This window comes from Maniola jurtina, chromosome 24 (assembly GCF_905333055.1).
Source record: "Maniola jurtina chromosome 24, ilManJurt1.1, whole genome shotgun sequence".
Classification (NCBI taxonomy): Eukaryota; Metazoa; Arthropoda; class Insecta; order Lepidoptera; family Nymphalidae; genus Maniola; species Maniola jurtina.
In genome coordinates, this window is record NC_060052.1 from 4,673,560 (window position 1) to 4,701,013 (window position 27,454).

At 35.5% G+C, this 27,454-nt stretch overlaps 1 long non-coding RNA gene across 1 annotated transcript; it reads left to right on the forward strand.

Moving 5' to 3' along the window:
- The first annotated feature begins 15,185 nt into the window (after positions 1-15,185).
- Positions 15,186-21,616, forward strand: LOC123877690. Its single transcript, XR_006798647.1, has 3 exons — positions 15,186-15,411; positions 16,125-16,127; positions 21,604-21,616. It is a non-coding gene; the product is annotated as an uncharacterized LOC123877690 (long non-coding RNA).
- The last annotated feature ends 5,838 nt before the right edge of the window (positions 21,617-27,454 follow it).

Sequence of the window (27,454 nt, forward strand, 5' to 3'; positions counted from 1 at the left end):
CAGATACACATGTCAAACTTATAACACCCCTCTTCTTGGGTCGGGAGTTAAAAACGTATCTAAATCATTGCAGTCTAAGATAGAAACAAGATAAAGTTCGTTCAACATAAAGTAACGTCTTTTTTGCAGTGAATTAGCATTTATATTGCTTTTCATTGCTTCATCCTCGTCCTTGTTCAAATACTTTAACTTGGCGCAAAGACTTTGAGATTTTGTAGATAGTAGATACCTAATATACACTTTTTAATCTACCATTGAGTGCCTCGTGATTTGATACTTGATTACTTTGAGTGAGATTATTAGTGTGCATTCTTTGCCACGAAGTGCCGCGCGCAGGCATCGCTGCAACAGCGCTGCGGCTGCGCTGCTTTGTATGTGCATTGTAAAAATTTGTTGGAATCAAAAGATTTTGTGTTTCTGTTTCAATAACTTTTTTGTACGTAACAACCTCTTTCACTCTTTTTTCTAACCACATCATACTTCATCACACTAATATTATAAAGCCGAAAGTTTGTATGTGTGTGTGTGTGTGTGTGTGTGTGTGTGTGTATGTTTGTTACTCCTTCACGCAAAAACTACCAGACGGATTTGGCTGAAATTTGGAATGGAGATAGATAATATCCTGGATTAGCACATAGGCTACTTTTTATCCCGGAAAATCAAATAGTTCCCACGGGATTTCGAAGAACCTAAATCCACGCGGGCGAAGTCGCGGGCATCAGCTAGTACTTCACACTAATATTATAAAGGTGAAAGTTTGTATGTGTGTGTACATGTTTGTTACTCCTTCAGGCAAAAATCACTGGACGGATTTGGCTGAAATTTAGAATGGAGATAGATAATATCCTGGATTAGCATATAGGCTACTTTTTATCCCAGAACATCAAAGAGTTCCCACGGGATTTTGAAAAACCTAAATCCATGCGGACGAAGTCACGAGCGTCAGCTAGTATATAATATATTAAGCGTAGGTATTTATTTTCATCTCCACAAGGCCTAACAATAAACTTAGATCTAAAATATCGTATAACACATGGAATATTCTAGTTTAATTCTTTAGACAAATCTAAAAATGCACTTAGTTCCACAGCCTCAGCCCACATGTATATTCCCAGACGACGTATCGTGCAAATAGATTCAAAGGCTATGTCTAGATGCCCTAGATGTAGACTTAGTTCCCGCAATAGAAAATATGTTCTAGAGTTTATTTTCGTTTGAAAGATGATAGAAGATAAAAGTACATTCTTATCTGCAGTTCAATCAAGGGGATTGTTAGGCCCTTTTCCCATGCGCATAGTAAAGTAAAGTAAAGTAAAATATTCTTTATTGTACACCAACAAGCCATAGTAATATATAAATAACATTATAGATTTATGTACAGAAGGCGGCCTTATCGCTAAAATAGCGATCTCTTCCAGGCAACCTTAGGGTGAGGAGATAATAAAAATTAAAGAAAGTGGAAGGGGTGTACTAATAAAATAAAGTAAATAAACATAATTTATATGCATAGTGTAAAATAGTAATCTATGAGTTTCTATTATGACAGCTTTCACACGGCGACTGTGCGCGCCCGTGTGGTGCCCGTCCTCATCAACTACTTACAAACACGGTTTCAACGCGGGAACCATCTTTAAATTCCACTATAAGGTCTACATCTTCTGAGGATGGTCCAGTGTCGGGGTGAAACGTGCGTCGAGTGGTTTTGGGATTTGTGTGATGCTACGTGGTGGTGGTACGTATTGCTTGTTTGGTGGCTGGCTTTTCCTGTATGTTTAGCAGTGAGAGGGCGGGCGGTGCATATCACATGCTGCATGTTGCACCATACAAATTTGTCTGTTTCAGCGGATTATAGCAAATTAAGCTTTTGGTTCCTTAAATATCATGTACTTCCGCAAAATAACACCTATCATGTGAACTGTTTAGAAGGCAAACGTATATATGTGAAAAGGCCCTTAGGGAATGCAGGCTTGGAAATGAATTATTATCGTTCAATAGATGCAGTTGTCTAGATATGATTTGAGTGTTTACTGGGATTTTTAACCCCCGACCCAAAAAGAGGGGGGTTATAAGTTTGACGTGTGTATCTGTGTATCTGTCTGTGGCATCGTAGCGCCTAAACGAATGAACCGATTTTAATTTAGTTTTTTTTTGTTTGAAAGGTGGCTTGATCGAGAGTGTTCTTAGCTATCATCCAAGAAAATCGGTTCAGCCGTTTGAAAGTTATCAGCTTTCTTCTAGTTACTGTAACCTTCACTTGTCGGGGGTGTTATAAATTTTTAATTTACACTTGTACATTTTATTCGCATACCAAAACAAAATTAAGTTTGAACTTTATTTTATTCACCCTACTGGTTTAAAAACGGTGCCATTCATACATACACACATACGTACTTACATAAATATATTCATACACCCATACATAGTTCTTAAGCCGTGTTCTCACAAGGGGATTTCCATGTAAGTTTTATATCTTTCTTTCAAAGGTTTTTCCAATGTAAGCACTTCATCTTATCAATCCTAACAGCGAAACTTTTAATAAGGTTTACTTCTCTTCTCTACTTTACTGTTCTAAGTTTATTTCTTGTAGTATTAAGTTTTCCTATAAAACAAAATGATAAACATTTTTTCCTGTTATGAAGTAAGTTCGTGCTTAGTTTCTGATGTTTATGACAATAAAATGTCGCTTCCTGAAACCTCTGTTAATCCAAATATTTTTTTCTTACTGTGTCTATGTTAGCATAAGTTATATGGCAGGCCATATTAACTGTCGGCACTCCGAACCAGTGGTAGATTTTTTTGACGATTCAAAAGCACTTGTAAAAGTTTAATTGAATAAAAACATTTTGAATTTGAATTTGAATTTGTCGTAGGGGCGATAGTCATTAGCAATAAACATACCAAGTATCAAATTATCTAGCTTTTATGGTTTCAGATTTATTGATACCTGAAATACGTCGATTTCGTCCCTCGCTGTCCCAAACCTCTAGTCAAAATATTTAGGGTACTTCCTGAATTATTTTTACATAGAAATACGTTGCCGCCGCACATTATACTTATATCTATGTCTTTATAGGCGCGAAAAGAAACGTCAACCTCACTTCTGAGCCTCTGATTCCAAAGTAAAAGAAAGTAAAGGTCGTGAACCTTATATACTTAGATAAAGGTCAATACCGTGAATTTATTTGTGTTCCATTCAAGCAAAGTTTATTGTTCCAATCGAGGGGTGTGAAGTGTGAAATCTGTAGCGAATGAAATTGAAATTGTGGCGTTAAATCGGGCATTCAATAGTTTTAGGAGAGCTGTTGTAGTTTTATTGAATCCAATAAATGATTTCTATTTTAGTTGAGATAAATCTAGTTTTTTTAACTTATATTTATATTGACTCTCTGATTTTTAGGGTTTCTGCTAGAAAACCTTTAACTTTACTAATCTGTTGAAGTTTATAGGTGTCTGGCAAGAGGTTGCGACGATATTAAGTGTCTAATAATGCACGACATGATTTCTAATACTATCCATACTAATATTATAAATGCGAAAGTGTCTGTCTGTCTGCTACCTTTTCACGGTCCAACAATTTAGCCTATTCTGACGAAATTTGGTACAGAGTTAGCTAAAAACCGATCTGCTTAACCGATTTGTATAAAGTTTGGTAGAGGTAACTTGCGTCCCTGTAATTGATAAAGCAACTTTTATCCGGGAAAATCAAACATTTCCCACGGAATCTTTAAAACCTACATCCACGCAAACGAAGTCGCGGGCATCCTTTAGTTAAGAATAAAACATAAAAAAAATTACACGTTATACTTTGACGAAAGATTTTAAACACCTTTTTGCTAGCGTTCTAGTCACATCTTGTATATCCAACTTTTTTTTCATCAAGAACTCTGAGGTTTTTCATCAAGGACTAATTTGCTCAGAAATAAACTGAAGAAGGCGTACTACAAAGAGACGATCGGAATCGAAGATCAATTTGTTCGACGTCCAAAGATATCATAAGCATAGAAGTAACCCCTTAAGTAATAAATAGATTTTCTTTATTGGGATAAAAGTTAGCCCTTGAGAGCAATCTCACTTGGTGGTAAGTGATGATGCAGTCTAAGATGGCCCGAGTGACACTGGCTATTATTTTAAAAAATAAACATGGCGCAATTTACAAAAAAAAATCTTTAATTATTCTTTATTTTATGAACACGAAAAATTAGATATATGAAACAGGTGCAGTGCAAATCGCAGTCGGGTATTTTAAAAACTCTTTAAATGACTAGTTTATTTTATGCATTTCTAAAAAATAGTAATTGTTATGAATGTTTTGTCACGAAATATTCTTCTACTTAAACGATTTTTATTTTATATTTCTATAAAAACTTTAATCTAAAAGATCTAAAAGATTTTCTTCTTCTTTTGTAATTTTTTATTTTATTTTATTCATTTATTTGTAATCAACAGCGTTACAGCTAATATAATTTTACATTTTAGAATACAAATGGGATTACAATACAAGACAGGACAGTAATAACTAGAGAATACATAACTTCTTTTGTAAATAAATAGATGAGTTTACCAAATGCACTGCAATTTAGCACTTCTAGCTACAGCCTTCAATTGTATATCTTTTTCAAACATCATTTACTCCTGTAAGTATATTTCTACAACATACTCTAATTGCTTTGATCCTCTTTTCCAGTATTATTTACTTAAAATGTTTATTCCGGGTTGTTATTCTAAGCGTGTATTTAAAGTTTATTGGATTGAACAAATTTCATCCCTATTTTCGTAAATATTATGTGTAACAGCTTAGTTTACCTGCGACTTTATCCGCATGGATATTGAATATTATTAATATTGGAATATTAATTGGAATATTAATTATTATTGATTGGAGTATTATAGATATTAGGTAATATTGGAATTTCTTAAATTTCTTTCTTAGTAGACGTCTACGTTATAAGGGATACATACAAATCAAGGTTTTAGATGCAGTCAGAACGTTTTTCTTTTATTATAATCACCCTGGAGGGTTTGACTAAAGATAGCTTGGAATTTTGAGCCTACAATCAAGGAATAAAATTATAGGAAAATGGCTTTTTAAGCAGGACCCTAACTTGGTTATTCAAAGCACTCTTAGAAGCCGAGATAAAAAGAAGCTATCCAGCTATTTGTTGTAATAAATCCTTGAGGTCTCTCGGTGGTGAAACTAAAACGCGGAGTTTGTTAAATAGAAGCTGAAGCGGATGCAGGAGCGTTTTGTAACATAAAAATTTAACCACTGACCTCTATTAATACATGCTAGACCTGCGATGCAACCTGTTTTGAAGCAACTTGATTCTCGCCATATATTATTACTAATATTAAATTGATTAGCAAACATTAAAAGAGTGGGACTCTCGTGGAACCATGTCAAAGCAGCAGTCAAATATAGGGAGACATGGAAAACAACTGCAATCCTAAATTCAACAAAGGAATAAAAGGACTCCATCACATTGAATTTAAACCAACATTAATTGGAAGTTAATTGAATGATTTGCATTTCATTATGATTTATACAGAAATTAGAAAAGGTTTTATTTTAAAATTTTCAATAAAAAAAAATTAGTATATTATGTCGAATAGCTGGACGACCTCCCTGGCGTAGTGTGAGCGCTGTAGTCTTATCAGTGGGTGATCCCGGGTTCGATTCCTGGCCGGGGAAATTTGGAATTTTATAATTTCTGAATTTCCTCTAGTCTAGTCTAGTCTGGTGGGAGGCTTCGGCCGTGGCTAGTTACCGTCCTACCAGCAAAGCCGTACCGCCAAGCGATTCAGCGTTCCGGTACGATGCTGTGTAGAAGCCAAAGTGGTATGGGTTTAAGAGGAGTCTCTCCGTCACTCGCTTCATACAAACGTAGTTCCAATTTCATTTGAATATTAAGCAACCAAAGTCCATGAAATTTTGCAGACATATTCCAGAAACTAATATCTATGTCTGTGGTTTTCCAGATTTCTGTTAAAATATTCGGTTTCAAAGTTACGCGGTCTTAAAAATTTATATACAAATCTTTGAGTCCCTGTAATTTTAAAACTACATATTTTTAGAAAAATCTAAAACACCACAGACACAGATATTAGTTTCTAGAATATGTCTGCATTTCATGGACTTTGGTTGCCTAATATTCAAATGAAATTGGAACTACGTTTGTATGGAGCGAGTGACGGAGAGACCCCTCAAACTGCCGCGCCTTTCCAGGTTAGCCCGCTTCCATGAGAGATTGTAGTCAAGGGCTAACTTGTACCTATAGTGAATAAAAAATAGTTTTCCGCTCCCTCGACCTCTATCACCATACACTGGTATGAACCAAGGGATTTACTTTTTGCTTTCTCGACGCTAACTCTCCTGTGATTTAGAATAGACAATATTTTTACTTTGTTGTTGTTTTAACGATCAAAGGGATACAATATACAGAGATATGTCTCCGTGTTCATAACAACTTGTTTATTTTTTTTCCATATAATACAGGGCGTAAACAGAACGCTCGCAAAAATGAATACAAGTGATAGTACTGATGATTAATGATAAGATACCATAAACAAATCAAAAAAAAAACGTGTATTTTTTAAAAGTTAAACCCCCCGACAATTGAAGGTTACAGTAACTAGAAAAGAGCTGATAACTTTCAAACGGTTGAACCGATTTTCTTGGATTATAGCTAAGAACACTCTCGATCAAGCCACCTTTCAAACAAAAAACTAAATTAAAATCGGTTCATTCGTTTAGGAGCTGCGATGCCACAGATAGATACACAGATACATACGTCAAACTTCTTTTAGGGTCGGGGGTTAAAACAAATTTTACTTAACTTACTTAATCAAATTTTTACTTTTACTTACTGTACATAGCTTAAAATACAATTAATTTAATTTATCTCCAACAAACGGTAAGCTTTTGGAAGGAGAAAATCAGAAGGAACGTCAGAAAAAATTCCCTCAGTCAGGTTTAGTTTCTAATAATACGTATATGCTTGCGTTTGGTTGGCGTACAAAGTTGGCTTATTTCCAACAAATCCCTTATTAAAAACTTCCCCTTCACTATAGCTTATTTGTTCCTCAGTTGATCCGTTGTTCTGCCAAGCTGTATTTACCGCTTTGCCCATTAAACATAGCTTCAGGTTGTTTAGATTAACTAGATTGCTGAGTGTTATTACTTACACCAAAAATATGATTATTCAGTTGCTTCAAAGGCGAATTTGCATTCGAAATTGTTAAATAAACATTCACTTTCCGTTTCGGTGTATCGTGTTGGAATATTGAGGTGCGGTGCGAATTATAGCGTGCTACGTTTATTTCTATTATTATAACGTACTAACGGATACCCAGCGTGTGCTACAATACTAAAAACCGGCCAAGTGCGAGTCAGACTCGCGCACTGAGGGCTGAGGGTTCCGTACTCGGGTATTTTTTCCAACATTTTGCACGATAAATCAAAAACTATTTTGCTTAAAAATAAATTACTATCTGTTTTAGAATGTATAAGTAAAGCCCTTTCATATACCCCAATTGGTATAGTTATCTTACTTTAAAAATTGTAACACATTTTGTTTTTTTTGTGATGTAACCTCAAATTCACGGTTTTCGGATTTATTCCTTTACTTGTGTTGTGAGACCTAGCAACCTGTGCTTTTTTTTTTCTTTAAATCTGGCTTTACTCTGATTAGCCAATGTCAAGTTTGTGATATTTTCAAGTTATTGAATTTATACAAGTATGGACTCCGTCTGCGCCGGCGCCCGCCGACATACGCGCGGCGCCCCTTTAGAGCGCTTCCAAGTCAGTTCCACCACCAAAAAACACCAACTAACACAAAAACCAGCCACTCTTAACAAAAAAAAACACTCCAAACAAGCACAGCACGCGCGCCAGCAAACGCCATCACAGACGAAGTCCCAACCTGTGCTTATTACATTTTGAAAAAATAATAATATATGGGCAGTCAGGTTACAGTACCACCACTCCCCATCTTCAAACAGGCGCTTAACAAGCTTTCGCCTCAATTTTCTCATATTATAATCGCTGGCGTCGGAATTTGCAATCGAATCGAAATATTTAATTGTTATTCAAATGTTGGCGTACCAGCTTTGCAATAACATCTACTAGAAGATTTCCCCTTAAAATATTTATTATTCGTAATTCTGCTTATAGAGGGATAACAACTTTGCAAATATAAATTCACTAGCTGATGCCCGCGATTTCGTCCGCGTGGATTTACGTTTTTCAAATCCCACGGAAACTCTTTGATTTCCCGGGATAAAAAGTAGCCTATGTGTTAATCCAGGGTATAATCTATCTCCATTACAAACAACCAATTTCGTCCAGTAGTTTTTGCTTGATTGAGTAACAAACATCCAAACTTTCACTTTTATAATATTAAATTAGGATTGGGATATTAGGATTACAATGAAACGAATCTCTTCCTGTACTTACCTAGTTCATAGAAAAACATATTTAATGGAATAAAATGTGATTCTTCTGTTTCCATTATGAAAACTTTGTAGGTAGTTACTGATTATTATTATTTAGCCAACTATATTTTTTTAAATAGAAATAGCGAGCAAATGAGCAGGCGGGTCACCGTGATTACCGCTGCCCATGCCCAGAGGTACCGTACTGAGCGGTACCGGTACTTTATGATGGAAGGGTCATTCCGAGAAGAGACCTGTGCTCAGTAGTAGACCGCCGATGGATTGATCACGATGATTATGGTGATTGTGATAGAAGATTATATCATTGAACACTAGATGATGCCCACTACTTCGTCTACATTGATTTAGATTTTTGAAAATCCCATGGGGCCTGTTTGATTTTACGGGATGAAAGTTTGTCACTTTCAAATATTTAACTAGATATTATATCCATGCGAAAAATCACAAACCAACAAACAATCACACTTTCGCAGTTATAATAATTAGGAATATAGATAGCTATCGATATAATAATGTGATATAAGTAGGTATCTTCCCTAATATGTGCTACAAGTGTAAATTAAAAATTTATAACACCCCCGACAAGTGAAGGTTACAGTAACTAGAAAAGAGCTGATAACTTTAGAACGGCCGAACCAATTTTCTTGGATTATAGCTAATGAACACTCTCGATCGGGTCACCTTTCAAACAAAAAAAAAAACTAAATTAAAATCGGTTCATTACTTTAGGAGCTGCGATGCCACAGACAGATTCACAGATACAAACATCAAACTTATAACACGCCTCTTTTTGGGTCGGGGGTTAAAAATGAACTAAATAAATACCTACCTATGTGAATATTTTTCCCGTTACATGCATTCTAAAACTTATCCAACGATTCCAAGTAGTAAAAATACTCTGTATGGAATAGTGCTATAGGTAGGTGCATACAAATATTTGCCAATCTTTCACATACGGTATAACCCATTGATGTATCATGTGGGAAAATACCTAGTATAACCTTTTCACAGAATGCCTGTGAAATGAATTTTCAAGCGATTCTTTTGTCGGCGTAATCTGAGTTTGAGCTTTCCTTTTTATAGCTCACTGCATTGCAGTAATAGATCTTCGATTTTGCTAAACATACGTTGAATTTAGTAAAGTATTTTCAAAGTATTTTGAAGTAGGTAGGTACCTATGTAAGTAAAACTGCAATATACTGCATTTCGTTTAAACCTATGCAATATTATTTTTAAGTGTGAAATGAAGATTTTCTTATTTCTTATTAGGTTACCCAACTGCTTAGCATCGAGGGACCTTCTTTCTTATTCTCGCTGTTTATTATATTATGAAACTAACTGACCCACCCTGGCTTTGCTTGAGTGGAATTTTTAATAATCGGTAAGGATATTTGGAACTTTCAAAATCCTGAAATTACGTATTTACTGTTTTATTTTCGACCGAAAGCCCAAACGTCAATTTTCATTCAGATAACTTGAAAAAGACCGACTTTCATATAAACTTTCATCCCCTCCCAAACCCCTTCTGGGGTTGCAATTTACAAAAATCGTAAAATACGTATTTGTTAATTTTTAACCAAAAACTGCACAGATGTCCAAAATCGACCCATTCGGTTCTTATTTACAACTAGCTGATACCCGCGACTTCGTTCGCGTGCATGTAGGTTTTTTAAAATCCCCGTGGGAATGGGAAGGGTATAATCTATCTCCATTCCAAATTTCAGCCCAATCCATCCAGTAGTTTTTGCGTGAAGGAGTAACAAACATACACACACACACGCACACACACACACACACACACACACACATACAAACTTTCTCCTTTATAATATTAAGTGTGATTCGGTAGGTACTTGCTTACAACAGTTATATGTATTGATGTCTTCCAACCAATTTTAATGTACGAGTAAGTATTTTAAAGCCCCAATCTAATCGAATTGACATCGGTTAAGCCAGGCTTTCCCAAGAGATCAAGTTTATTAACTTAGAGACTTGTCTTTTAGCCCTGTGCCACAAGGAGGGCCTTTATTTGGCACAAGAAATTGGTCAAACCGATTTGATCCATTAGATTATTACTTTGTGGATTATAAACATAAAGTTTCATCCCGTGAATTCTCAGGAGTAAAATATAATTTCTAAATTGTCTCATGTCTGATCACCAGACTAGAACTAAGGTGATTTAGAAAATATATTTAGGTATTTAAGTCACCAGTTTCAAGTACCAAGGGAAATCTTGTTTGTCTACGGGGTTTGTCTGGTAGAAGAACGCAATACAGAATACGTCTTTGTGTATAAAAGTCGTAGCCGATTTACATGACTCCGCTCCCATCCAACCAAAGTATGAGCATCCAAATATGGACTTAATATCGTGTTCTAGAGATGCACTTTACATTAACAACACAAAATAGCAGACAGCACACTGCTAGCTGTACATGTGGTGTTGTGCAGGATCTGTGTTGCAATGGTGTCAGTATAAGTGGGCTATGACCTTAAGGCATCCACGATAGCGTGGTTAAAGGCCGATTCACACCAATTGCGTATGCAGCACGTACACGTGACACATGCGTAGTGACGCACTAGTGCGTAGACGTGTGTAGTGAATGCGTAGACATAACTGAACGCATTACGTCTACGCGAACGTTCACGCCACGCAAGCGGTATGCCATGTCTCATACAGTTCCATACATTACAATGCAATTGTACGCGCTACGTCTACGCTAAGCCACGCTTACGCAGCCTGTGTGAACGAGCTGTAAAACGTCCGCTTCCTATTTGGAAAGTCGGGGATCAATCCCGGGTGCGCACGTCTAACTTTTCGGAATTATATGCGTTTATACAACATCATACACCCGCTGGCACCTATACCACAGACCACAAGCAAATCCTTATAATCGCGTTAGTGAAGCGGCTCTCAGGGTCGGCCGGTCGTCAATTCAATTCTGGCTGCCAACAAATTTTGTCACCTCTGACTGAATAACCTAGCAGGAAATTATGTTAGTGCGTCACTGGACTTCACAGAATTATTCAGAATAGGCTTTTCAGAGGTGTCAGACTGAATTTTCTGTGCCATTTATATTTGAGGTGTGTTAGTGGGCCAGACTGAAATAAACACATACTAAATTGGTAAAACCTAACCAATCTGAAATTAGCTTTATATAACTAAAACTTAACTAAAAGTTACCATTTCATGTGAGTTTTATGCTTTCACCACTAGCACAGACGATAAGTAGTTGCCAATGTGCATCCAGTTTCAGAATGCAGAAACTTTTCTCTTTTAGATTTTATATTCTTCTTCGTCTTCTTCTTTGCTTCCCTTATTAATCCATTGTTGGACATAGGCCTTCTCACTTGCATGCCATTCTTCTCGGTGTTGGGCGAGCCTCCTCCAAGTTTTTCCCGAAAGCGTGGTAATGTCGTCGGACCAACGGGATGGTTGTCTTCTAACGTTACTCTTTCCAGTACGTGGCCTCAATTCCAGCAGCTAACGAGTCCATCGGCCATCCGTAGTCCTACAGACATGCCCTGCCCATCTCCATTTCGACCTGCACTTTCGAAATATTTCACTTTCAAAACATTTTATATTACCGACTAATAACGTTTTGACATTGGATCACATCCATTAATGAAATCAAGTGAACTAGTAGGTAGGGCAGTAGCTATGTTATATTATAATATTTTGTGTAAGAAAACCTTCGAAATAATTGTCGCAAGAGCCTTCGAGTTAATGTGGCCTAAGCCGCAGTAATTGGTCGACCCATTACAAAAATAGTTTCGTTACACTAGGCTATGTACAATAGTTAGTGTTCTGTTGTTATTACTGCGTTCTATTTTACTTCGAAAAAGAAATGTTTTATTGTTTGGGGGAAAAAGATACGAGACTTTGTCACAAAAAAAACATGGATTACTGTTTCTCCAAAGAAACTATGTTTTGTTAGAAAAGAAAATGAAGAAGTAAGTACCTACTAACCATAAAAATAAAAATAAATTGTCGCATGTTTAAAAGGTTATCACTTGAGAACAACTCGACCGATTTGGCAGACTTTTTTATGTCTTTCTAATGGCTAGGACTTTTGTAATAGAGATAGAGCCTGTGAGAGCCAGACCTTCGTTATTTTATAAAAGCTGAAAGTTTCTCTTCGTATTGTCCCCTACACAGGAAGGAACGATCAGTGACTATGAAGATTAGATCTAGCAATCTGAAGAAAATATAAAAATATTAGACTATCTACTTTGACATGAGATTTTATACGTCTTTGTTACCTGTTCCAAAACCACCATGATCCAAACTTCATAGTCGCTGATCGTTCCTCCCTGTGTCGGGACAATACGCAGAGAAACTTTCAGCTTTTATAAAATAACGAAGGTCCGGCCCTTGCGGGCTCTCTCTCTATAACAAAACAGTGCTTCAATGAATTTTTTGTATATATAAGCCGTGAATAATGTATGCAAATATGTGACACATTTTGGTTTCATAATCGGAATTTTAAGATATGAGAGTAGATAAAAAAGTTTTTTACTTTAACTTTATTTGAAATGATACTGAAACTCAACGCTTTGGCATGAAAATAACAACAAACATACATTGAACTTCTCAAGTCGGTAATTAGCGAGGCAATTGTTTACTTTCGTGTATGTTTTGACTGAGAAAAGCGTTGTAATTTAAATTTTAATTAAATGTTTTGCGTATTTGACTATATGCATGTATTTATTGAGGTAGATAAGATTGCTTTCAGTCTTATCTAAGGAAAGATGAAACAAGTGTAAATTAAAAATTTATAACACCGCCGACAAGTGAAGGTTACAGTAACTAGAAAAGAGCTGATAACTTTCAAACGGCTGAACCGATTTTCTTGGATTATAATAGCTAAGAACACTCTCGATCAAGGCTCCTTTCAAACAAAAAAAAAGCTAAATTAAAATGAAAAAGTGTTGGGACGACGATTCAGTCTCAGATAAACAAAATCTGTTTATTATGACACACTATGAAACACTACAATTATGATGGGCACTGGAAAAACGACATTATTTTCTTTGTTAACTTTTTATTATACACGTTAGCCCGTGATATGTTAATATTACAAACCTCATTTTTCATAACTCCAACAAACGACCGCCGCGGGAACTATGAATGACGTACTTAGGGTTGTCCCTTACCAGAAAAACACATTACAATAAATTAAACTCAAAAAATCCCAAATTTTTCCTCTTTTTATTTATTTTTCGGCATTTCATTTTTTTGAGTTTAATAAATGTAATCTACTTACATTAAAATTGCACGTCTCACTCAGGAAATAGTATATATGCACACGCATATTATTGTTATTAAAAATTTTAGGTTCTAGGACTTACCTATTTTTGACTAGTGTATTTTAGATAATCCCATTGGATTGCAATTAATAATAATAATATTGATATAATTAGTTACCTATAGTTTCATTACAATCTTACTTTAATTTATTATTTATAAACATTTTATAAATCTGGAAAAAGGATATATACATAATATTTTTGGTATTGCATTGTTTACATCATTTGGTGTTAGGTAACCCTAGGTACAGAGCGTAGGCTGAGCACTAAATATAGGTCAAATAGGCGTTGCATATTTTAATATTTTCTACATTTTCAATCAAATCAACAGCTGCACAACTTGATTTTGAATTTTACAGACAGATATAACTGATTTTATATATGCATCATTGGATTTTCATATCAGATTTTTCCATACGGGTCACGAATTTGCTGATTGATATACGTGGTAGTATTTTATTATAATCATGGCATGCACTAAAAATATTGCAGGTTATGTCACTATAAGTGTAAATTAAAAATTTATAACACCCCCGACAAGTGAAGGTTACAGTAACTAGAAAAAAGCTGATAATTTTCAAACGGCTGAACTGATTTTCTTGGATGATAGATAGCTAAGAACACTCTCGATCAAGCCACCTTTCAAACAAAAAAAACTAAATTAAAATCGGTTCATTCGTTTAGGCGCTACGATGCCACAGACAGATACACAGATACACACGTCAAACTTATAACACCCCGCTTTTTGGGTCGGGGGTTAAAAACTATAAGAAGGCATGTTTAATTTTTGTAACACAAAATTTTCTTGGAACCGTTATAAGCTTGCGACTCCTGCGCTCCGCCTCAAAAAAGTCCTTGACTGAGTATAATCATAGATAGAACTAACTGATGCCCGCGACTTCGTCCGCGTGGATTTAAGTTTTAAAAAATTCTGTGGGAACTCCGATTTTCCAGGATAAAAAGTAGCCTATGTCACTGTTCATTTCTTCACTTCAATCGAAGATTATGCAATATACTTCGTATAATCATATAATGGAAGATTATGTAATCGATAAAAGAGCGTAATATTGTAAATTGAATATGTACTTGAAAAGAGCAACTGCCGAGTTTCTTGCTGGTTCTTCTCGGTAGGAACGGCATTCCGAACCAGTGGTAGTTTTTTTGACGATTCAAAAGTATGATCAAAGAAAAATTTAACCTATACGGAAAGTCTCTGAAAAACTTTTCAATGTGTTGAAATCTTCTTTTTAAAAAGGCTTCTCTATGTAACGCATCATGTACCCACGTACTCGTAGGTATACGAATTACTGAATCCATACTAATATTATAAATGCGAAAGTGTGTCTGTCTGTCTGCTACCTTTTCACGGCCCAACAAATTAACCGATTCCGATGAAATTTGGTACACGGATAGCTTATATCCCGGGAACGGACATAGGCTACTTTTTATCCCGGGAAATCAAAGAGTTCCCGCGGAATTCCTAAAGACCCGTCTACTTAACCGATTTGTATGAAATTTGGTACCGAAGTAGCTTGCGTCCCTGTAATCGAAGTAGGCAACGTTTTATCCTGAAAAACCAAACAGTTCCCACGGGATCTATAAAAATCTAAATCCACGCGGACGAAGTCGTGGGCATCCTCTAGTAGGAAATAAGTCACACGTATTTGCTTCCTCTTTCCTAATTCGAACCGCTAGGATATGGAACGCCCTTCCGGCGTCAGTTTTCCCTTCCACCTATAATATGGGTACCTTCAAGTCAAGAGTGAATAGGCAACTTCTAGGCAAGCGCGCTCCATCTTAGGCTGCATCATCACTTGCTAGCAGGTCTGATTGCAGCCATGTGCTAGTCTATATAATTTAAAAAAAAAAAAAAAACGTATAAACATTTTGTAACTGAATACAGTGCACGTGAAAATATGAAAGGTCAACTGTAGAAATGAACTCGTGCCAAAAATACACTCCGTAGTGAGGTCACAAAAAAGTTGCTTACCCAGTTCCGTATACAAAAATGAAAGAGTAAATAATTGATAAGAAAAATATGAAAGTGCAGCTCTGCATATTTTGGGGATGACAGACGAAATCCATGTTGAATTTTATTAAAATGCTAGGCGATCCACGACTTTATACGTGTGGATTAAGGTTTTTATAAATCAAGAGGGTTTAATCTAAATAGGTACTTATATGAAAGGAAAAGCTGACTGACTGACTGACGGGCTGACTAATCTATCAACGCACAGCTCAAACTACTGGACAGTTTGGGCTGAAGTTTGGCATGCAGATAGCTATTATGATGTCTATCCGCTAAAATTTTTTTTGAAAAACAAAAAAGATTCCGACGAATTGAGAACCTCCTCCTTTTTTGGAAGTCGGTTAAAAATTTAACCGCTACGGAAGTAAAATAGGGGTTTATTTATGCAGTCCACGTGGATGAAGTCACAGGTATAAGTTAGTTATAATGATATAATAACACATATTACTTAAATTCGAAGAATTTTTGAAAAAAAAAAAAAACCAGGTGCTTAGGACGGAAGGCACGTAGATATCGTTAAAATGACGTCAGGATTTTTTGCGAGCATTAAATTTTTTGGCGTTATCGTTTCGATAAGGTTTTGTTGTTCCGTTTCCGAGCCAAAATAACGAGTGATTTATTGTGACACAGAACATTTATACAACACTACTTTTTAATTATATAGCGATGATAGCGTAGTAGTTTAGATGTCGGCCTCCTATTCAGAGGATCGAAGGTTTGATCCTGGCCTAGCACCTCTAAATTTTTGGAGCTGTGTGCGGTTTAAGCAATTAAATATTACTTGTTTTAACAGTGAAGGAAAACATCGTGAGGAAACCCGTAAGCCTAAGAGTTCTCCATAATGTTCTCAAAGATGTGCAAAGTGTGCCAATCCGTACTGGGCCAACGAGGTAGACTATGGCCTAAACCCTTCTCGTTCTGAGATGATATCCGTGATCAGTAGTGAACCGGCGATGGGTTGATCATATTTATTACTTGGTTTATTATGACTTTTTAGTTACCATAAATAAGGATCGTTGCGGCGTGATTGAAAGACAGACCAATATTATAATAAAAAAAGTTCGCGCTCCAAGTGCGGGTCAGACTCGCGCACCGAGGGTTCCGTACTACACTGTTTTTCCACTTACGTGTGTTATAAGGCCTACCTACCTGCCAAATTTCATGATTCTAGGTACACGAGAAGTACCCTATACAGACAGACAGACATACTATAAGGGTTCCTTTTTCCTTTTGAGGTACGGAACCCGAAAAACATAATTTGTATTTTATTGGTACAGTTAGTAGCCCTATTTTTACACGGCATGTCATAAATCTTCTTTTTCAATTTACCTAAATAAAAAAAGCAAATACACATCCCGAAAAAACCTCCACCTGTCGCCGTTACATTTCATATTTCAAAGTCCAACAGTCACAACGAAATTAATTTATCATTTGCTCGGGACTCCAGAGCCGGGGCGTCCCGGAATGTCCCGAAATGTCCCGGAATGTGCAGAGATACTCTGGGAGAGGGTAATGCCACACCTGAGTCGTATTTCTTTTTGCTGAGATATTGCGAATTTAATCTGGTACAACGTAAAAAATATTATTTTTCCGGTCGGTGGGCTGTGTTCAGGTGCTTATTATATTTTCTAAGTGAACATCCACGCTTATGACGGGAAAGCAGCGACGAAATCCATACTAAGTTTTATTTTATTTTTTACTAAGTAGCCCACGACTTTATTCGCGTGGGCTACCACAAATTTCAAACCCCTATTTTAAACGCCTTAGGGGTTGAATTTTTAAAAATACTTACCAGATGTCTACGTCATAATAGCTATCTATCTGCATACCAAACTGCCCGATCTATCCAGTAGTTTGAGCTGTCCGTTTGTCAATCTTCTCATATGATTATACCTTTAAACATTTGGCCATATCGTTGCCACGCTTCTTTGATTGACAGCAGTTTTTGGGCAAATTTCAGCGCCATTACTCGTTCCCTGGGTCTCCGTTGTCAGGTCAGGATAGCCAAAACATTCAAGTATTACGTACCTTAGATACGTGCAGATAATATCTGCACGTATCTGAGGTATTATGTGCAGAAACACAGTTCACGACATTTTAGGGAACTTGTCACAAAACGTCGAGTCTTCAACGTCACTGGTAGGCGTCAAATGTTACCTACATTTGACGCTAGGTAGCCTTAAACGCCTATATTTCTTTTATTTCACGTCACCCATTATCTAATATTTGACATATCGTCGATTCAGAATCAAACCGAGAGTTCCCTCACTCTAGTCCACTCTTGAAGTTTGCAGATGGACTTAAGATACTTTGCATTCCGAAGAATGAAGGAATTCCCACGGGTTTTTTAGAAAACTTAAATAATTTATATGTAACCTAAATATTATTATTAATTTGTTTAGAGCGTTCTACGAATACACCCCTCATAAAGCTCAATGTAATTTTGACTGTGCGGGTTGACCTTTTATCTCAAAACTCCTGAATATTTGAGGTCCGATGCGATCGGAATAAAACATTTATTTACCTTTCAATGTTGGAGGGGCTTTGTTATGATCTGTGCCTATTTTGGTCTCTTTGTTTTTAATTTGGGTTTTGTTTGCTTTTGATTTGGAGTATTATATGGATTGTCTACGCATTGTTTTGATTTGATTACTTTTATATTCTACCAAAAGGGAAATATATATTTTATTGGCAATCAACATAAGAGTTTTTTGGAAAGTAAACTTAAATCTAAATTATAACTTTAAAAAAATTTAAAAACTAAAATGCTCAGTTAAAAATAAATTTTACCAAGGATATTATAAAACTTTAGATAGGCAAAGCTCATACAATTGTATTTTTTAAAGTGAAGAGAAATCCATACGCTTGTGTGTGGTGTGTGTGTTGGACGACCTCCAGTCCGCTGGACCGATAACCTGAAGAAGGTGACGGGGAGCGGGTGGATGAGGAAGGCGGAGGACCGTGTTTGGTGGTGCGCTCTTAAAAAAGGCCTATGTCCGGCAGTGACCGCATACCTAAAGACAGTATTGGATTGGAAGTGCTAGTCTATAAATTAAAAAAAGTTATGGCACACGCTACTTTACCTTAAGAGCTTCCGAGACAGTCAAGCGGCTTACCGTCAAGCACGTCATTTGTTTTGCTTGATCAAGCTTGATGGGAGCCTGATCAAGCAAACGGCACATTTCTCATATCTTGAACACTGTCCGAACGTCGCGTCAGATAAAATCACATCAATCACTCGTCAAGTACGCAAATGCTTGACTCAAACATCAAGCAAACTTTGTAAACGGTCAAAATACTTGACTCAAGCAATACTCTACGTGCTTGACCGTTTTGGAAGCTCTTTAGGGTAGGTAAACCTGGTGGCTCCACCACTAGAATTCTGAAATGCCCAAGTAACAATTCGTCGGGATAGCCAGGTGTGCATAAGCCGAAAACCTAAGCATAATGCTGTAAGTTGTAATAAGCTGTAGTAAAATACAGGAGAACATGTACAACACAACAAACCAGTGGTAGGTAAATTATTTTGACGATTCAAAAACACTTGTACAAGTTTGTTTGAATAAAAGTATATTATATTCTATTCTATTATTATTTTTACCGTGGGTGGAGCCATAAGTACATAGTGTAGTTATAATGCCAGCTGGTTATATTCAAGGTAAGCCCGAAACCTCGGAATAACGGGCGAGAAATACTCAAGAGCCCTTTAAGGCGTGCAGCCTTAAGGGCGTTCTTAGTAATGACCGCCACCATTACACCTACTCGCATTTTCACCCCAGCCTAATTGCTTTATTGTTGGTTCTGTGTATTTTCTTTTTTCCATAAAAACGTATTACGCCGGTTATTCTATTTATTATTTTCTTGTTCTAAATCTAAATCGAAAACTAAGGCGATTATCGATTGATGTAAACTAAATTAACAAGTCAACATGTCCTATCTAGAAATCCTTCAGGCTCAAAATGTTGATTCCCAAAATGTTGAATTTCAATTCCCAAAATGTTGAATCCCAAAATGTCAAATTCGCAAAATGGTGAATCTTAAAACAAAAACAAGAACCAAATACTTACCGTTAAAATTGACATTTTAGACCATTTTTGTGATGGGCGATAGGTCGATGTCGCTTCGCGGGCCTCCTTTTTCTGGATGATTTGAAAATAAATAAATAAATAAATTAAAAACAAATTCAACATTTTGGGAATTAAAATCCAACATTTTGGGAATTCAACATTTTAGGATTCAACATTGTGCAACTCCAAAATTCAACATTTTAGGACTCAATATTTTGCGAATTCAACATCATAAAAACTCAACATTTTAGGAATTCAACATTTTGGACCTAAAGGTTAGAAATGTATAAAAATTAAAGTATTGATATCTCAGTCCTTGTTTTACTCTTAATATTATGAAGAAGAAGCGAAAAAAAAGAAGTGTTTTTGAGTTAGTACTTTATTTCCGTTACCATTTAGTATATACATACAAAAAAGTCAAAATATTGCACATTTACCTACTTTATTTTTATTCTAGTTAACTATGTTAACATTTATTTACACTTAGAGGCCTTACCAATAAAAAAATGACATACTGTTTTTACATAATTTCTTATTTATATTTATGTTAAATATAAGTACAACAGAAAATTGTGTGTGAGCTACCTTTACATGAGTAGTGAATTTTTTTTAATAAGGTACAAAGTCTATTAAAGATAACAATAAAAACAAAGTAGAATAATATTTAATACGTCATATTCATAAAAGTACTTGTAGATAATCAAAATAAATAAAATAGCGGAGGGTTAGTGATCGAGTCTCGTTGGCAGCTCTTGAGTACGGATCCCTAAAAATCATTATTAACTCTATTGAAACATGAACGCACAATATTATGGACCTTATTGAAAATCCTCGGGGCTTCTGAAACCATATAAGGTAGAAAATATTTTTATATTACATATATTCAGAATATTAATTTATAAAAGCAATATTAGCTCTCTATAACATTCCAAGTAGAGCAATAATATAAATCTTCTAGGAAGGGTAATAATATAATAAAAGACACAATAAAGAATAAACTTCAAAGAAAATAAGCGCAAAAGTTATTCATATTTCTTATGAAATTTGAAACTCCTTTAAAGCGCTGTTGGTTTTTTGTTAAAAAATAAAGTATTTTCCATTTTTTAGCTCCATCAACAATATGGAATGTAAAAGTTTATGTTGCCGTTAACGCCAGTGTCATGGTTCCGTACCCGATAGGTGCCTACGGGACCCCATTACTAACGTGTGTACTACTGTATTATTAGTACTAACTGTACGCTATAACAACACATAATATAAAACCAAGATGGCGAATTTCAAAATGGCCGCCGTACAAATTTAAAAAAAAGGTACATAGTATTGTTATAACTTGTACGAAGGTTTTGTACTACGTGTGCGATTCCAACTCGCACTTGACCTTTTTTTAGTTCTGAAGCATTGCGAGTGAATTCTGTAAATCATATTTTTATGAAAATTTACCAATCTCCTGGTTGCCGTAAAAAAACATTCAACATCTCTCGAAACGTATCGTTAAAAAAATACGGGCAAAAACTCAACAACGGAGTGAGTTGTAACAGACTCGGAGTGCTTTCTAAAAAGTGAGCGCTGGAATCCAGCTATTGATACAGCAATGGAATTCCAATAACAACCATTCCTACGATATGGGGTGCGAATTCTGGAAATCAATAGAGTCAAATCATTTTCAATTTCAATGCAGTGATGTGAAATATTTTAACGATCTACTTAATTTAGTATGACTTTGTAAAGATCTATCTATTGTTTGCATAGATCTGTTTCTATGATCGAAACACTATAGATCCAGGGTAAAAAGGGTCTAAAGTCCTTGTTTTAAAGTCACAGATTCAATATGGGCGTTGACTGTAGATATTAAAAAATGTAATAAACATTCGGGAACATTAAAATCAGTCTGTTTAAGTATTTTTAGATTTTAGACAATTTATTTTTATGATATTATAGTGTTTCGATACTCGAAATCTATTAACGTTGTCGAAAAGTGTAAACACGTACTAAGTCAACAAAAGTATACTTAAACGTTTATTAGTTTACATAAAAATGTAAATATACAAAAATATTAAGCGTTTTAACTAACCCCTATTTTACCTCCTTAGGGATTGAATTTTCAAAAACCTTTCTAAGCGAATGTCTACGTAATATTAGCTAACTGCATACCAAACAGCCTGATCCGTCCAGTAGTTTGAGCTGTGTGTTAGATTAGTCAGTCAGTCAGTCAGGTTTTCCTTTTATATATTTAGAAGATATTTAACTTAGTTTAGATATTAGTGTAAGTAAGTACAACAGAATAGGCACAAATGCAATCCTACAAGTCGAAATAAAGTCTATGAAGAAACCATGCTGCTAAAAAATATTCGTATTACACAAGTATTTTATTTACCTAAATATGGTATATGTACATTTGCCAACTAAGTTAAATACTAGACATTTATGGTAATTAGTTACTACAAATTAACAAACTTATACCTATTATATTTATTGACTCTATATTTTTTGTACAATTCGAATAAATTTTAATATGGCACATAATTTAATATCTCAATAATTGCATTAACATCAATAGATATTTTTTTATAGTTTTACATAAAGTATATTTTATTACTCAAACAGATATGTAAATGTTTTCTTAATTAACAATATCCAAACTTATTCTATATACAACAATAAATACAACAACATAAAACTTTAATGAATTAATAAGCGCATTCGCTTTTCTGAAAAAAAAATATATTATTCACATATAAATAAAATAAAAGATTATTATTTGTTTCTAGAAAGACAACTGACGAAACATTCTGAAGATAAAGGGCTATTTTTTCGTAACGCTTCCATAAACTCCTGACTCCACAGTTATGAACAAGTGTAAATTAAAAATTTGTAACACCCCCGACAAGGGAAGGTTACAGCAATTACAGCAACTAGAAAAGAGCTGATAACTTTCAAACAGCTGAACCGATTTTCTTCGATTGGACATTGGTTGGTTCTAGATTGCTGCTTCACCGAGTAACATTTAAACAGTTTAAGGCCGATTCACACCAATTGCGTACACGTGACACGTGCGTAGTGGCGCTCGTAAACCCTTAACACACCGGGTTGGGCATACGTCCACGCTTTACGTAAGTGGTGGTAACAATATACATACAAGTGGTACAATGGTACGCGCTACGTCTACGCTTATGCAACGCTTACGCAGCCTGTGTGAACGAGCTATTTCCTTCAATGGATGAATTTGCTCGTGTTTAGGATTCAACGTTGATCACTGATTTAGCGAATCACCACGCTGATCACCTTCGAACACTTGAATAATGCATTTTTGTTTAAAAAGAAATATTAAAGTCAGTCGAAAATCTGTTATTGATCAACACGTCTAAGTACATAATTTCACATTTATATAAAAATAATATTGGGCTTATATGTGAAATATAAATTACTATCCATAATATCATTACTTACACTTACACAACTTACATAAACATTATCTTGTTTACAATAAGAGTCCTTATCACAATATTTATAAATAATATTTTTTAATTAAAATTGTAGGTACACCAAATTACCCTATCACATTCAGTTCTATTTTCTATTATAAATTTGAATAATTTAATATTTACACATTAAAAATATATCTATACTGTTTGTTATTCTGTGATCGAAGTCGAAGTTTTTGCTCTGAAAGATGACTGTATTATGTTTTTAACAGAATGAAATTGCGGGTTTGAAAAATAATAAATCACTAATTCTACAAAATAAGGCAATTTATTTACTAAGGGAATTGGCATATTGGATTGTGTTTAATCTATCCCAAGGGAACTCTTTGGTTTTCTGTAATAAAAAGTTGTCTATCCATCTCCAGGATGCAAAGTATCTCTATCCCAAGTCAATGCTGCCAATAAGTTCTTAATTTTTCGGAACCAAAAATAGCTCATTACCTTCCTCGGGATGCAAGGTATCTTTCGTCAAAACAGATAGATGGACACACTTTTGCGTTTATAATATTATGTCCATTGTTCACACAATTAGTGCATAGTATGGAAGTATGGATTAATGAGAATATAAGTAGGTATAATATGACAAATGAACCGGTAAAGGCCGATTCACACGAACTGCGTATGCAGCACGTACACGTGACAATTGCGTAGTGACGCGCGTGAACCCGTACACGCTGCACGCATTACGTCTACGTGAACGTTCACGTCACGCAAGCGGTATGCCATGTTTCATACAGTTCCATACATTACAACGCAATGGTACGCGCTACGTCTACGCTTACGCAGCCTGTGTGAACGAGCTCTAAATTCTATAGTGAATTAATCGCACCCCCAAGGAATGGCACGCAACCTTATCTGCGGGGCCATGACATCTCAACATTGCCGCCATTATGAGGGATTCCTGGCATTCCCCACGCTCCCGCATCGAGCCTTGGCATTTAATGAGGAGTTTATAAACTAGTTCATTACCCATAAACTTGGTATACTTGGTAAACTTGGTATTACTAGTGACCCGTATAGACTTCGCACGGGTAATTTATTACAATTTTCGTAGGGATTTCTAATTTTTTTGAAAAAAATAACATAGGCTATGTCACTCAGGAATACCTAATGTAGCTGTGCACTCGAGACAATTTTCAAAATCAGTTCTACAGTAGTTCCAGAGATTACTTCCTACAAACAAACTTACAAACTTTACTTCTTTATAATATTTGTAGGTAGGTATAGACATTAGACTGTATAGATTAGTAATCTATGATTCCCACGCGGATCGTCGCGTTAAGTTTCGTGAAAAATTTCGTAGGAACTTTTTGATTTTACGGGAAACGTTAACCTTTGTCAGTCTTCAAAATTCAAAATATTTTTATTAAATTAAAATTCGGGACCAAAGCTATTTCTGTACTAAACATTAAAACCAGTTAAACCTAAATCCATGCGCACAAAGTTGCAGGCTTCAGCTAGTTATTATTTTATATATAAAATAACCAGCTGTGTTTGTTAAGTCCAGGAAAATTTTAATCAAAGATCACTTTCGACTCTTTAATATAATGTGTTTTTATTTAATAAAGCAATATTAAAGTCAATTGAAAATAGTTGTTGATCAAAACATCTATAAAAATATAAAGCAAACCCATTTTGCTCCTATTCTCAAGTTAACAGTCAATAGAACATATTAATCTTGCCCTTGTTTCGATAAAAGTTCATAAATCTAAATTTTCTACTTATAGATTGCGGCGCACTTAGTTGATTGAAAATTAGTTGATTAGTCCATAAGCTTCACCAATAAAATTGTTATATTCCCTGAGCTCACAGCCTAGCTTTTAATGCAGCTACGATTTGAAACAAAACACCCGTTTTTTTTTATACACAGGAAATGCCTAACCTGACCCTTCCATCAGGGGAAACGGAGAGGTTATGAGGGGCTTGCACCCACTAAAACCTGTGTTTGTTCCTCAACGGACTGGCGGTTGCGCGGGTATCACTAAGGTAGTTTTATATACATACAATATTTTGCGGCTTTTGGAAGCTTTTTATTTGAAAACTATAAATGGTCAATTAAACTAAATACAATTAGATATCTACATTTCCTTGATAAAAAGATCCATATGTGCTCCAAATGACTTTTTTTTAAGTTTTAATAGAAACGGTACCTATTTGGTAGTTTTTTTTAAATTTATTGTGTGGATAGTAACTCTAGTGGCTCTTTCAAAATCAATGATAGTAACGATTTCAAAAAATATCATGTATCAATATTATTTTGTTTATTATTTGGCAGATTTCCTATAAAAAACCTGTCGAAGTATAAGGCGAACCTCGGCCTTAAATAAAATGGATTCAAAGACGAATTCCACGTTGATTCTAAATTTTTGTGATAGTAATCTTATTCTGACTTCACTCAAAACATTTCTTTGAAAAGCCTTTGAAACCTAGATTCAGAAATCGACTTTGATAGACCATCTAGTTTGGAAAAACTGTTAACTTTTGGTGAAATAGATATAGATTGAAATAAAAATACTTTGAATGTGAACTCGACGTTAAACATAGCTTTTTTATAATACTACAAGATAGATTGACCGGTCATTGTACCTACTCCAGAATTTGCTAGGCTGTGAAAAAAGTGCTGCCTAAAATATTATTATAACTATAATATGAATACCAACTACTTTGAGCTATAAAAATCCACATTGTGCCTTTGAATATTGAAAAGCAGTGATTATTAGAGTTCAAAGCCTCTATCGATTAACCATCAGGCCTTGAATGAAAGTGAAAAGTACAAAGGATTACCTCCTTTGTACTTTTCAAAAACACTTTTAAACAGCTAAAAATCCAAATAAACGTTGCCAAAAAGGTGACTCGAGAGTTTGTACATTTTCACCCGAATACGGCAAAGCCAAAAGGAATGGTTATGATTTTTAGCAGTCTAAGTATGTGTGTATGTATGTAGGTTTCACCGTAGCGCGTAAACTACTGAGATTTTAATGAACGATGTGTGATTCGTTATTATGGTCCAGGTGACATAGGCTACATTGTAATCGACCTGACGGATGTTACATCCAAAAAAGTGGGAGGCTCCAAAATTTTTTTTTTTTTTTTGATTTTTTGTTTAGAGATAACTTAGTACTGAGTCGAATTCTTATCGAAAAACGAATAGGAACAAATTCTATTTTGTTCCCGCGGGAGTTTAAACTTTCTCTCTTCTGATTGGTCCACGTTCGTGCTTTAGTATGTGTTTCGATTTTTCATGTCCCGGCCAACGATGTTCAACACCGTTTTCCGTTAAACGTAGATGTTAGCCACGATCAACGTACAACGGCATTCACAATGCCGTTTGGCGTTAGAGTATTTTAACCCCAATTCAATTGGCATTAGACGTTAACCGTTCAAGTGTGGCCACTCCATTTAAACGCGTTGATTATCGCTGTAATTATGGCGTTGTTGGGCATTAACGTTAACCTTAATGTAGCCGCAACATCATAGGTAGAGTGACGAAAATAGTGTGTGTCACTCGAACAAAATATTTTGTTCTAGGGCGGCGTATATTGAATTCCTCGCTACGCTCAGGTCCAAGGAACAAAATATCACTTTAGCCCCTTATGACAACTAATCAAACGCTATAATTTGTTTTTTTTTGTATTCCGTGGCGACCAACATTGCTTTATCAGGACCTAAACGGTTAACTATCTAACGGTTGCTATCGTAACATGAAAGCATTGGCTATATAACTTTATGGCTTCCTTGTACAAAGCCAGCCTACAGTCAGAATACAATGTGTCGGCTGCTTCATACGGGTGAGTGCATACTGTATATGTATATAATATAGGTCTATCTGATATGACAAGACAATACCCTACCAGAGTACAGTCCGTCTGAGATCGTCTAGTACGATAACGGATTAATCTCGTGTATTGGACAAGAGCGGTGATGGCCTATATGGACTCTGTCCACGGAAAGAAGTTAGTGTAGCTCTTTCTCTGTTATGTGATCGCATACATTACCTACTTACTGGTAGAGAGAAAAATCGCTTGGCGGCAAAGCTTGCCGGTAGAGTGTTACATCGATAGTAACACAGAAATCCTAATATGTATTTTTACCCGACTGCGGCAAAGCCAAAAGGAAGG